The 12,597-nt window shown below is 34.5% G+C and overlaps 1 protein-coding gene across 19 annotated transcripts in view; it reads right to left on the bottom strand.

Moving 5' to 3' along the window:
• The window catches only part of Lpp (LIM domain containing preferred translocation partner in lipoma), a 642,244-nt gene that overhangs the window by 102,170 nt on the left and 527,477 nt on the right, over positions 1 to 12,597 (bottom strand). The window lies entirely within an intron of this gene.

A 12,597-nucleotide genomic window follows, 5' to 3' on the forward strand; every position in this document is an offset into this window, starting at 1 on the left:
AGCTTGTTCCTAAGGAGCTCACAGTCTATCCATGGGAAGATGAGATTATCTACCAATAGGAGAAGATAGTAAAATAATAAAACAGAAGTAAAAGTTTAACACAAAAGTATGGATGAAAGCTCGGGAAATACAGAGTAGGGAGTGCATGTATTCAGCTGGAAGGGAATATGGAAGGATTTTCAAACCCTAGGTAACCCAAATGGAACCTGAGGGCTGAAAATATGAGCCTTGATGATTAGGAAAAAGAAAAAAGCCCTATCTGATGACAGGCCAACTGTTAGCAATTTATTTAAGAGCAAGGAAGAAGTTAAGATTAAGTGTCTAAGAATGCATAGTTCTGCCCTAATCTTCATTTTCAAAAACTTGTGCTTCTTTATGCATTGATCCTGTTAACTTGTGAAAAGGGGTAATGTTAGTAGGGTTTATCTCTGGAGGTGAAAAAGAATAAGCATGTGACCATATGACAACCTGGTAGAGGATTCGTTCTATATGAAGACTTTCTGACTTAATTCCTCATTTCCCCCAAATGATCTGGTACTTCCTTCCCCCAGTTCTTCCCTCCAAGGCTCCAACACATCCATTACTTTTCACTTCGAACAAAAACTATCTGCATATGTGTTATGCTTTATAACAGAATTTACTTAGGTTCTGCCCAAACTAAAATAAAAATATAAATGTTCATTTTTAAGGAATACATTGTAGAAGGCTCAGTTTCATTTCAACTGATCATGTCCCGTGAGCTGTATTAATTTGAATTGCCTCCAGTATCTTTTAGTATTGTTACAAGTATAGTATTTTTGGCAGTACAAGAGCTCAAACTCAGGGCTTTGTGCATACAAGGCAGGTACTCTACTACTTGATGCACAATGCCAACCCCTGTCTTTTAACATTATTAAGGAGCTAATAAAGGAAAAATAACATTTTGGAACATGCTTACAATCTTTTCAAACAATTTAAAATGTGATCACATATATGTGCTTGTGATTTTCAGGTTGCTTAAAGAGTTCTCAGTGCACCAATCTAATTGTGACATTCTGTGCAAGTTTTCCTCCTCTCTTGGCATTTTATGTCCCATACTGTAAGATTAGGAGACCAACTGATTAAATAATCTCTAAGTAAAAAAATATTCTTTGAACACTTACAATATTCTAGGCCCATGTCACTGTAAGGTGTTCAAAAGGAGAGCCTGCCTCATTAGGATGACATCATCTGTTCTGCAGGGAGGTTAGCAAAAGAAAAGCTCCTGGAAGTAGACTTTGTTTATCTATTTATTTTATTTAAGTCTAGCTATGGGAGGAAATTAGTATGTCACATTCGAGGTCATCAGACCATCAGAGAACTTCCACTCAAACTCCCTGGCAACTTCCATGTGTGAGGAGAGTCCGTGTTTGACCTTGAGTGCAAAAGCTCTTATGATAATTCTATGGCTGGAAGCTAGACAGCTGGCTTCACTCTCACATCTTTCCCCTCAATCTTTGATATTTACATTTCAGCTATGACTCTGCTCAGATGTTTCTAGAGCCAAGTTTTCCTCATCTTTTCTTATACTTACACAATCTCAAGTACAAGGTTCGTCAAAGGGCAAGCAAACAGTATGTTAGCCAAACCCTGTGAGGAGACACTGGCATCCAAAGTAGAACCAGGTCACCTTCCAGCACCAGCCCTCTACCCTGCAACTGGGAAAGCAATAATAGGCTCACATACAATGGTTAAACCCTTTTATAAAGAAGACAAAGACAAATTAAGTATAACACCTCCTCCACACACACACACATACACACACACACACACTCTTTAAGGAGTTCAAGCAGTAAAGGAATGTGTCAAGGATTCTAATGACTTTATAATATCAGATACAGTCAGATTCAATCCTATGCGAGAAGTGGAAACAAAAACCTTGCATGTTCAGGAAAATTTGTGTCTAGTTCCAGTAAAGTTCTAAGGCTGGTTGACTCAGATTTGTAAGGGATGAGACTGGAAAAGACATAAGGCAGACAATAGCCTGGCATAGAGAGAGAAGCATCGGATATCAATGTCCAGGAAGAAGAAGAGAGAGTCCATTTTCAGCAAGTGTTTATAAAAGAACATATAAGAAAGATGGGCGATAAGAGTGCAGAAGTATTTTTCGGGTTACTGTAAGTAGATACATGGATATAAAACTTAAGTTATATAAGAATTTCACTCCACTCTCACCTCAGAACCTTATAAAAGATACAGTGTTCCTTTCCTCCACCAGCACAGAAATTCTAGGGAAAGGTCTGGAATTTTATTATTTTAATGAGGACTTCAGGGTGATTCCAATGCATGTGACCTCTGACACATTTTGAGAAAACCAAGCTTCTAGAGTCTCATGATTTGCCATTCTTCAGACTCCATCAGCTCTGAAACCAGCAGCATTCAGGTAATATTCCAGAGAGTGAAATGTTGTCTGGAATTTCACTCCAGAGTGAAATTCATTTGGTGAGTCAAGTTAGGGAAAGTTGTCCTTTGCAGATCTGTATATTTCCCTTGGGTGAGGCCCTGGTGCAGTTACTTTTTGCTCAAAGCCATCACTTCCATTTTTTCTCACTTCTTTCTTCTCCGAATCTTCATTTAATCATACAATAATGTGAGGGAAGAAACAGTACTTTCATGCTGTATGTGGGGAAATTGAAGCTAAAAGAAATGGGGTAACTATAAACAGGAGCAGCTGATCAAACTGGGTTTGATTTTATTATCCAAATGCTGTCTGTAAAATCATTTACTGCTTTAAACAAAATCTCTTAAATGAAAGAATGAATACAGTACCTAGGATTCTTTTCTTTTTGGGGGTGTTGGTACTGGGGGCTGAACTCAGTGCTTTGCATTTGCTAGGCTGGTATCCTACTGCTTGAGCAAAACCTCTAGCCGTTTACTTAGGATTCTTGAACTTATTTTCAGGTTCATTTTTAAGATCGATATTACAAAGCACTTCCCTCCCCCACCCAACCCCTTTTCTTCTATTAGGAAACATAAGGCTATAGATAATCCTTTCTTCTGGAGGTACAGAGCAGTTCAGAAGCCCCCAATAACATGATGCCATGCTATTGATAGATGACTGATTATCACTTGTTTATCAATTAAAAAATATAAGACAAATACAAAGGAAAACCAAGAATAGGTTCCTTCCCTATTTCTTTCCATCCTTTTATCTCTAAAGTAGAAAGTTTACTGAACCACTGCCAACAATTCACTCAGCCTAATGAAGTGTATAAGTAATGGGATTAAATAATCTTAAACCATTATTACAGTGGCCTGATGCTGACATTCATCCAAACTCTGGCAAACATGGAGTGGTGAGTTCATGCTTGATTTAAAAATAAACAAACTAGGGCAGTAGGAAGGTTCTAGCATAAAGTTTCAGAGGCATTTAACCTGGACATCCGAGACCCTTCATTCTAGTTAGGGCTGAAGTAAACACTGTCCTATTTCTACACTGTCTGACGAAAATTTACTGAATTCAACATTTTCTAGGGATGTCTCTCTGGACCTAGCTACATATGCTTAAAATTCTTCATGTCAGCTCCAAGGAAAGCAGTTCTTTGAAGGCATTATCAAGGCTCATGGTTTCTATTCCTGCCTCTGCCATTAATAAACCATATAACCTCAGGCAAATCAGTCAGCTTTCTTGGGCTTTAGCTTTCTCAGCTATAAAATGATGTTACTGAATTTCTAAAGTTCTTTCTGGTCCTTAAAAAGTATTCTGATAACAGAAGTTAACAGAGTTTGGGATAGGAAGTAGGAGGAAAATGGTATGTTCAGGTAGGTCTTTTTGTTGTTCAGCACAATCTACACACAGGTCTCCGTTTCACTTTCTTGACCTGTTAAGTGCTGCCTTGGAGCCTGCAGGAAGGTGGTGAACAGGCACCAAGATCATCAGAGGGCTAGGGGCTATTTAGGGAAGGGGGTTAAATAAAAACAAATGGCAAAGTTAGTACAGTAACTTTTTATTCTCCCACTGAAAACGTTGTTGCTGTTATAGAATAACAGCTTGATAATATGGATGTCTGTACAAATGAGAGGTGCTTTCCAAGACTTATTCAAAAATCATTTTAGGCATGAGTTAATTAGTCCTACACAATTTTAGATCATTTATACTTTAAAAATTTTACCACATATTTCATATTGTTTGTTGTTTCTATGTAAGGATTTTTTTGCTATTATATTTTCTAAACCAAAATTATAATTTTTATCATCAGTTACTAAACTTACCTTATTCTAATATTTTAGGTTATTATTCAGGTTTCCTGAAAAACATCATCCATAAATATTTATACAACCTACTCTTAAACTTTTGAGTGGAAGAGTAGATGATACAATGACATTTAGTCAAAATGAAGAAACATCATATGCAGAAAACCTTATATATTACTAGAGACATGTAATAAAAAAAAAGAAATCAATGGATATTTTAAAGAACAAAGTTAGAATAGCAGACTTGTCTATATATGACCTTTGGGAATGTGATTAGAAAGGAAAATGAAAGAATACCAACTGCATAGCTAATGTTTTATGTCTTGAACTGGATAAGAGGTACATGGGTCTTTATTATACTCTTTATAGCTTTTAAAAAATTTTTTGGCAGTACTGGAGCTTGAACTCAGGGACTTGCTAGGCAGGTGCTCTACCACTTGAGCCACTCCACCAGTCCCTATTCTTTATATCTTTACATATGTAACATTATATAATAAACTGAAATACATGTACATTCATACACAAATATGCATGTATTTAACTTTTTCTTTGTTTCCCATTTCCAAATTTTAAGAACAATATCAATATAACAGAGGTGGTCCTGGCAAATCTCCATGTAAGGAGAAGAACTGCTGACCGTGGTTTTAATTTATCACATTGAAAATATATCTTCTTTTTTCTTCTATTTTACTTAGAGCTTGTTTTATGTTGTCATAGTTTGTTTTAAACAAGAGTATATGATAAATTTTATGAAATGCTTTTTAATGTAAAGCATCTATGGAGATGACTACTTTTTTTTCCAATCTGATATAGACATATAATGAATTATGTTAAAAGGTTTCTAATATTGTCCTACCATTGCAATTATGGAATAACTTGGAATGTTTTATTATATGGTTTTCATTCTAAGATTTCTATATTTGTGAAAGTTAGATTAGCATAGTTTTCTTTTTTTGGAGGGGGGCAACCTAAGATATTACCATAAAGATCATGCTATGATTTGGGAATTTTCTCCTCTCTCACTAGGTAATCAGAGTTGCAATAGCACAAGAATCACTTGTTCTTTGAGGATGTAAAAAATCCTGTTAGTAGAATTTCCTGGGTCATTCTCAGGTAGTATCTCTGAGTTTCATCCACATCTATGAGGTTGTGCAAGTCTTTTTCCTTGTATGTTTCATATTTGCAGAGAAAATAGAATTGTTTCTATAAAATCTTAAATGTAATTGCTTTAAAAAGTTTTCTATACCTATGCTAAGAGCTTCCTTTTCAGTTGTAATTTTCTGTCATTTTGTTTCTCTTCCTTTTCCTTGATTTATTTTCACCATGTTTAATTTTGAGGTTTTTGGTTCTTTCAGAGGCATCTCCTGAACCTAAAAAATTCTAGTATTCAATTTATCAATAATTTTGCTTTTAATGGATTCCTTCATCTTATAGTCCCCTTTTCTTATAAAGTTCAAGTTTTAATTTTTGTACTCTTTCTTGTTGCAATGAATATCAGCATTACTTGGAACTCCACTTTGGCTGCATCCCATTCTCCTTGCCAGGTGGCATAGCTAACAATTCTTTAACCCAAGAGGGCGTTTGTTTGCTTATTCTTTTATACCTTCTTGTTTTACTATGCTGTTATCTTTAACTCTGCCAGCAAAAGTAGGAATTACCTATAATCTTTTAGATTTTGATAGGACAAATGTTTTCATAAATCTTCCACAGAGATTTGTAAAAGATGACAAAATTTCTTTATTGTATAGATTGATGCACTTTGATTAAATCAATCTTATTAATTATATTATCCAACTTAAACAACTGATCTGTCAGACTGAAAGTTTACCTTTAACATTTCACCTCAAATTTCATCAATATTTTGTGTTATCTATTTCAGTACAATGACATTTAATCAAGAATGGTCCAAAGTTGTTCCTCATTGGGATGTGAGATGTTTATCAGCAAAATAATGTTTTTTGTTGATTTGATAGTTTTGTGCTGAATTGTACTTTGCTTGCTATTATTATTATAGGTGATTAATATTTTATTTTGAAAAGTGTTCTTTTGGAGATAGTATTAATTAATAATATTCAGTAGCTAATACATCTGATCTATTTATTTTTAGCTAGCAGGTTTTTTTTTGTCTCATTGCTTATCACTCTTTCATTTGATATGGATCTCCTGCATACTGTATTTTGATTAATCTACATATTTGGTGAAATATTTATTTGAGTCACTTTTCAGAAAGATATGTAAGTGATAGATGTTCTTTTTTAAATATCCACATAACACTTAGGAAACTATTTTTATAGAAGGCAAAGTTTTATATATTGTTATGCAATATAAGCAAGTTACTAATTAGTATGTTTAGTATGACCCATTGTGTTTATAACCACATGTTAACATGTATACATGTTATATGTATACACATGTATGCATAGGTACATAGAAATAGAAAAAGAATGTGCAGTAAAATGTAAACTGTTATGTTTAGGTGGAAAAATTACACATTGTTTTCCTTTTACTCTTTATTTTTTCTCTAGTGAGCACATAATACTAAACAAGTATTTTTTAGAAGAATTACTACTGTAGGAAAGATTATTCTGATTTTAATGTTTGTCTGATGTACCAAAAAATAAGGTGAAGGACACACCTCTAAAATTCAGTTTGGATTAAATTTTAAAAAACAAAATTGGAAGAAATGATAAAAGAAAAATAATTAGGAAAAAGGAAACTTAGCAATAATAAATGAAATTTCCAGTGATTTTTGTCAGATAAATAGAACTGGACTTGAGAATCAAAGGTCAGGGTCAAGTCCTACCTCCAACATTCATGCTGTATGGAATTGAGCAAGCTGACATTTTTTGAGACTTGTTTTCTTGCTACTGGAAATAAAAGCAAAATAAATATACCTATTTCTTAGGATCATTTGTAGATAACATGAGCTAAAAGGAAAGTACTTTGTAAAAGTTAAAGCTTCAAACAAATGTTATTTGTTGTCATGATTATTTTCAACTCTAAACAAAAAAGGGTTTTTGCTTTATAACTTCAGGCACTTCAAAGAAGCAACAGGAATACACTCAAGAAAAGACAGGTATGTCATCTGTAGCTCCATAATACTGGAAGGCATGATTCAAGCAGGTGAATTTGAATTTACTTATCAAGTAAAATCTTTAGAAACAAAAAGCTCTTCCTACAGCTGATTTTAAATGTGGGTAGTAAGGGGTTGACAATATCTCTGTGTGTTTAGGAGGTTTAGCAGTAGTTCCAAGGTGGTAGCCTGGATCCAGCAATGAAGAACAAGTTAGAAGCACTGTCCCTAATCTTTACTTTGTCTTTTACTTTGAAAACATCAAAGCTGCATTTGTAAAACAGGACTATTAATCCCCACCCTGACTACTACAATGTTCTAAATCTGTGATAACATGCAATTGTAGATGCTCAGGAGTCTTGTAAAATGTAAGGTTGTATGAATGGAAGAGATAACTTCCTAATGGTTTGTATAATTAAAACCCTCATGAGACTATTTGAAAAAAAATAATTATCTTTCTTGAACAATTTTTTTTCCTTCTGGGGAGTGTGACAGTGGGATGATAATAAAACATCAAGAAGTGTATATGTGTGTGTTGGGGGAGAGAGAGAGAGAAAGAGAGAGAAAAGGAAGAGGAGGAGGAGGAAGAGGAGGAGGAAGAAACACATTTTGGAGATGAGAGAGCAATGGTGAGCAATTAAGAAAACAGGAGCGAAGTTCGTGTGGATTTTTTTTTTCCATTTAGTCCAAACTCTTCATTCCTTTTCCAACATCCACATAAGGTCCTAGCTACAACGGGTTTCAAAACATTTTATTAGGAGAATTTAAATATATAAAATGACAACTTTCTTGCAGAAGTACAAAAACTTACCCCTTAATGGAAGTTGAAAAGCTAGACTGTTTTAACTGTAGCCATTTAGTGACATGAGAGAGCAAAAGGCTGATAGTGTGTTAGTTGTTAACGGGCCAAGCTAAGGTACCTTAAAGTGTTTAGTCTCCTTTGGAGTTGGCTTCCTATTTCCAGAGGTCCTGTAATCGCTGGAATTTCAACTCTAATAAAAATGTCTGTACTAACTTCCACTTTTGGAGAGTTAGGAGCTGGATTCCATCCACTCTGCACAAGAGCCCTGGTTTAGCGGAAGATATTTGGCTGCCACTTCGTAAACAAACTTTCTGATGTGCTGTGTCCCTAGACCCAGACTCCTTGGCAGTGCTAAGAAAAAAAACAGCAATTCTGCTGCTAAGTCTACATTAGGAGTAAGCTTGCCTCATTAGGGCCAGAGGGACACGTAGCAGGAGGCACTGCTGCCACCTTCGTATTCATAATGACAAAAACTGTCTTAAGCCAAGCACTGATCTCTTCTCATGTATGTCCTCATGTTCCTCCTGGGAGGTCAACTTATTTCAATATTTTTATAGCAATTGTAGCCAGGATACTACCCCAAACTAGAGGTTTAGAATATAATATTAAGAGGAAAAAAGCAATAATAATAGTGTTATTAATCAGATTAATAACATTAATTTACTTATATCAGTAAATGGTTTCATGATATACAAAATTTCATACTTGTTCATTCCTTGCCTTTGAAGAGAGAGGAGAAATTCCTGTCTTCCTTTAATAAATGGGAGCATGAGTACTCAGTAGCCTAATGACTTACCAGGTTTAGGTTCTCACTTTAACCATAACTATGCTAAATATTTTCTTATGTTTCTTTTATCAATTAAAAAACTCAAGGTCACATCAGGAGAGTTAGAAATAGGATAAACAGATTCTATTTATATCACTTCCCACAGATGTTTAATGCTCTTAATTATCAAAGTATAAAAGCATCTCAATTTCACTAAAAACTATATAAACTTCAATTCCAGTATGTAGGACAAATGTACGCATTGTTAAATTGGTTCAAAAGAAGTCTAAATCAACCTTTCTAATAAGGACTATAATACAGTTTAATATATGGACTCATTATTGCTGATAGTACTGTAAACTAGAAAAAAATCTTTCCAAAGAGCCATAGCAATAGAGGAAATGAGTAAAATCAAAGCATCTTATATGCCTATCTGGAACTATTACAACAAAACCCTTACTATGTACAATTTAATATATTCCCATAAAAATTGTAAAAAAAAAAAAAGAAATGTAGCAAGATGTTAGGCATGATGGCACATGCCTATAATCCTAGCACTTGGTAAGCTGAAGCAGGAGGATTTTTTTTTTTTTTTTTAAGCAGGAGGATTGAAGGCCGGGCTGGCCTACATAGTGAGACCATGTCTCAAAAAATAAAGAAAAACCCAAAACAAAAATATAGGAAGGTAAAGCAAAAGTCCTTCAAATTACCTTACACTTTACTTGGCAATCAAAATTTTAAAATTATGCCAAGGAAGCAATTTAAAATATAAAAAGTTTTACTCAATTGTAGAAAACTACAATTATGTTAACTATAATACTAAAAGATTACAATGTACCTAATACTTTTTGACTGACAAATGGGTTTTAAATGTAGTAAGTAAACATAATGTAAATTGAAGATTACTGTAAATATATAAATATTTGTCAATAAATAGAAAACAGAAAGCAAAATGTCTACAAAGACAATTATAATGCCATACTGAATCAAATTTGTCTAACCAGTTACTTATACACAAAGATAAAGAAATCAAAAGGCCTTAGAAATAAAATAATTATTAAACCAAATCTGAAGACATTACTGGTATGTTTATCTCAAAAGTACAGAAATATTTAATTTAAATGTGATCATATGTTTATTAATAACAAATTTAGGTAGAAAGAAACTTGATTTATATTATACTAGTCTCATGCCTAGACTGAGGGTCAAACATGGCTGGTCTTCGAACAGAAACAATTAACTAAGCCACTATCTTCAATAGTATGTACAATGACTGATGCCCAGGGACTGGGTTTTCTCTGCTTTCTATAGAATGTCTTTTAGACATCACTGTTCAGTAGTGTAACAAGAGGTAATTTGGCCGAATCATGTAGAACAAGGGCCATTGGTTCCTAGAGACACACGCAACTCTTGGGTTGTCATTAATGCAAACTGCTTTCAAAACAAACTTTGTTTCATTTTATTCCCTATGCTTTCTCAAACTCTATGTAGAGTGTAGCACATTGAATTTATGAAAGTTTAGAAGAAACTGAAGTGTTAACACATCCATCTGAGGCTATCAGGGCTGTATTGAACTCTGGAATCAATATTGAACAAGGATCTTTGCGTAAAGCTTAATTGAATTCTGATAAGAATCAAATTACATTTTAGAGTTGCCATGGATAGATCTCATTAAAGGAAATCCGATTAAACGCTTTTATGAGGGAGAGGAGTCAAAAAAGATAGTAAGAATTTCCATTATTTGAATTCACCAAGCTCTTCCAAATGTGATTAAATGGCTCTCAAATAGTTCCCCTGGGATAAGCATCATCGTATAGCAACATGCAACTGGAGCAGAGGAGACTGACATCAGAGATCCTACGCCTGCAATCGAGATCAAAATCTGAGCCAACAAACTGTAGAAACACATGTTACATACCTTTTTTTCAGTCATATTACAGACTGAGGAAAGCAAGCAAAGCATTTAAAAATGGGAGAGCATATATCTGAGAGGGCACACAACTTTCTAATGCCCAGCATACCTCACTGTACATGTAAGATCCTCATGCTCAGAAATAGTAAATAGGTCTAAAAATCTTAGTAAAATTAATCTCAGATTAACATTTATTCCACTACTTTTTCTTGAGTAGGCCAATTATGCATTGCAATGATTGCTTCATTTTACCTTTGGGGAAAATATTGCCATCATCCCATTGTATAGGTAAGGAGATCAAGTCATAGAAAAATCAAGCAATTTCTGCACAAGACAAAGCTTAAGTGATGGAACCAAATTCAAACTCATGTTCTCTGCACATTGTTTCCTTGTTGTTGATATTGTATTTAGGATTGTTGTCTCATAACGGATAAAAAAGAATAGCTGAAGAAGGTTGTCACAAAGCATCACTAAAGTAGCAAGGATTGACAGTATAGTCAAAAAGGGATGAGACACAGACATAGGAGCTATAAAAGGTTAATATTCATTGTAAGAAAAAACAGCCTGAGGTGTCTCCACAGGCCCTGTTGAAATCACTGTTAGAGTTCAGGACAAAAAGCAATTCTGTGGTGGTGGTCCTATGTCATTGTGAATGAGTTTGTACAGTCCATTAAAAAAGATTGGGACTATGTAACGTCTTTTGAACAAAGTTTTCAAAAGCTGATATTTGAAGCATTCTTGTGACCTAAAAGTGGCAAGCTTTTGCTTACTAGACTTTTTCTCATATATAATTGCTCCTTCCAAATCAATAGGACATTATTGCATTCATCTGTATATTTTCAAAAAATTAAAACATGTAGAATTTGCACTGGGTAGAGGACTAGGAGTGTGAATATGGCCCTGGCTATGACATTAAAGATATAATTCCACATGCTCACTTCTAAAGACAGAAGATAGGAAAATGATTTTAAAATTTTTTTCCAGCTCTAATAGTGTATATGGCATTATAATGATGTTACATGAAATAAAATTGAAATTAAGGGATGCAAAGCAATATTTAATCCTACAAAGTCTTAATCTTGAAGAACTTGGAGATCTGTGCTACAAACCTCAGTATTACAATGAGATATAATTGTCAGGTTACCAGAAGATGCCAAAGAGGCCAGAAACTCCAACAAGCTTGAATTTTGGAAATCTGAATAACTATGACCCTAGTACATTGCATTTGTTTTGTTTTGAGCAACTCCACCAGCCCCACCAAGGGTTTCTTTTATGTTGGATGTCTTGGAATGTGGGGGGAAGGGGGTCAAACCATGACTGCTTTGTGGGTTTGCAAAAAAGTAGTATTTTTCCCACAAATAAGCGTTAAATGGATAGATTGAAATGATGCAGAAAGATAGCAAAGATGTTTATTTTAGATTTTTAAAAAAAGTTCGCTTATTCATTAAATCACTTTAGCAGAGGATAGCTTAATAGACTAAGTAGCTCTGCAAAAACTAAGAAAAAGTGAGTATTTTTAGTCACTCAGCTATGTTATTCATGTCTTTTTTTTTGGGGGGGGGTACTAGGGTTTGAACTCAGGGTTTCCTGCTTGCCAGGCAGGCGCTCTACTACTTGAGCCATGTCCCAGCCCTGTTGTATTCTTTTAACAAAAGGAAACAATTATTAGCTCAGCCAGCATTACTATTCTTTCACCCTTCAGGCACTCTATAATAAAGGGTTTCTCTGCATCACTGAAAACCTTCTGGATAAAGGGATAAAAAATACGCTGGGTAGATTAGTAGTCCAGTTTGAAAGAGCACAGACAAGTCAAGAGTTCTGTGAAGTTTCTC

This window comes from Castor canadensis, chromosome 5 (genome assembly GCF_047511655.1).
Source record: "Castor canadensis chromosome 5, mCasCan1.hap1v2, whole genome shotgun sequence".
Classification (NCBI taxonomy): domain Eukaryota; kingdom Metazoa; phylum Chordata; class Mammalia; order Rodentia; family Castoridae; genus Castor; species Castor canadensis.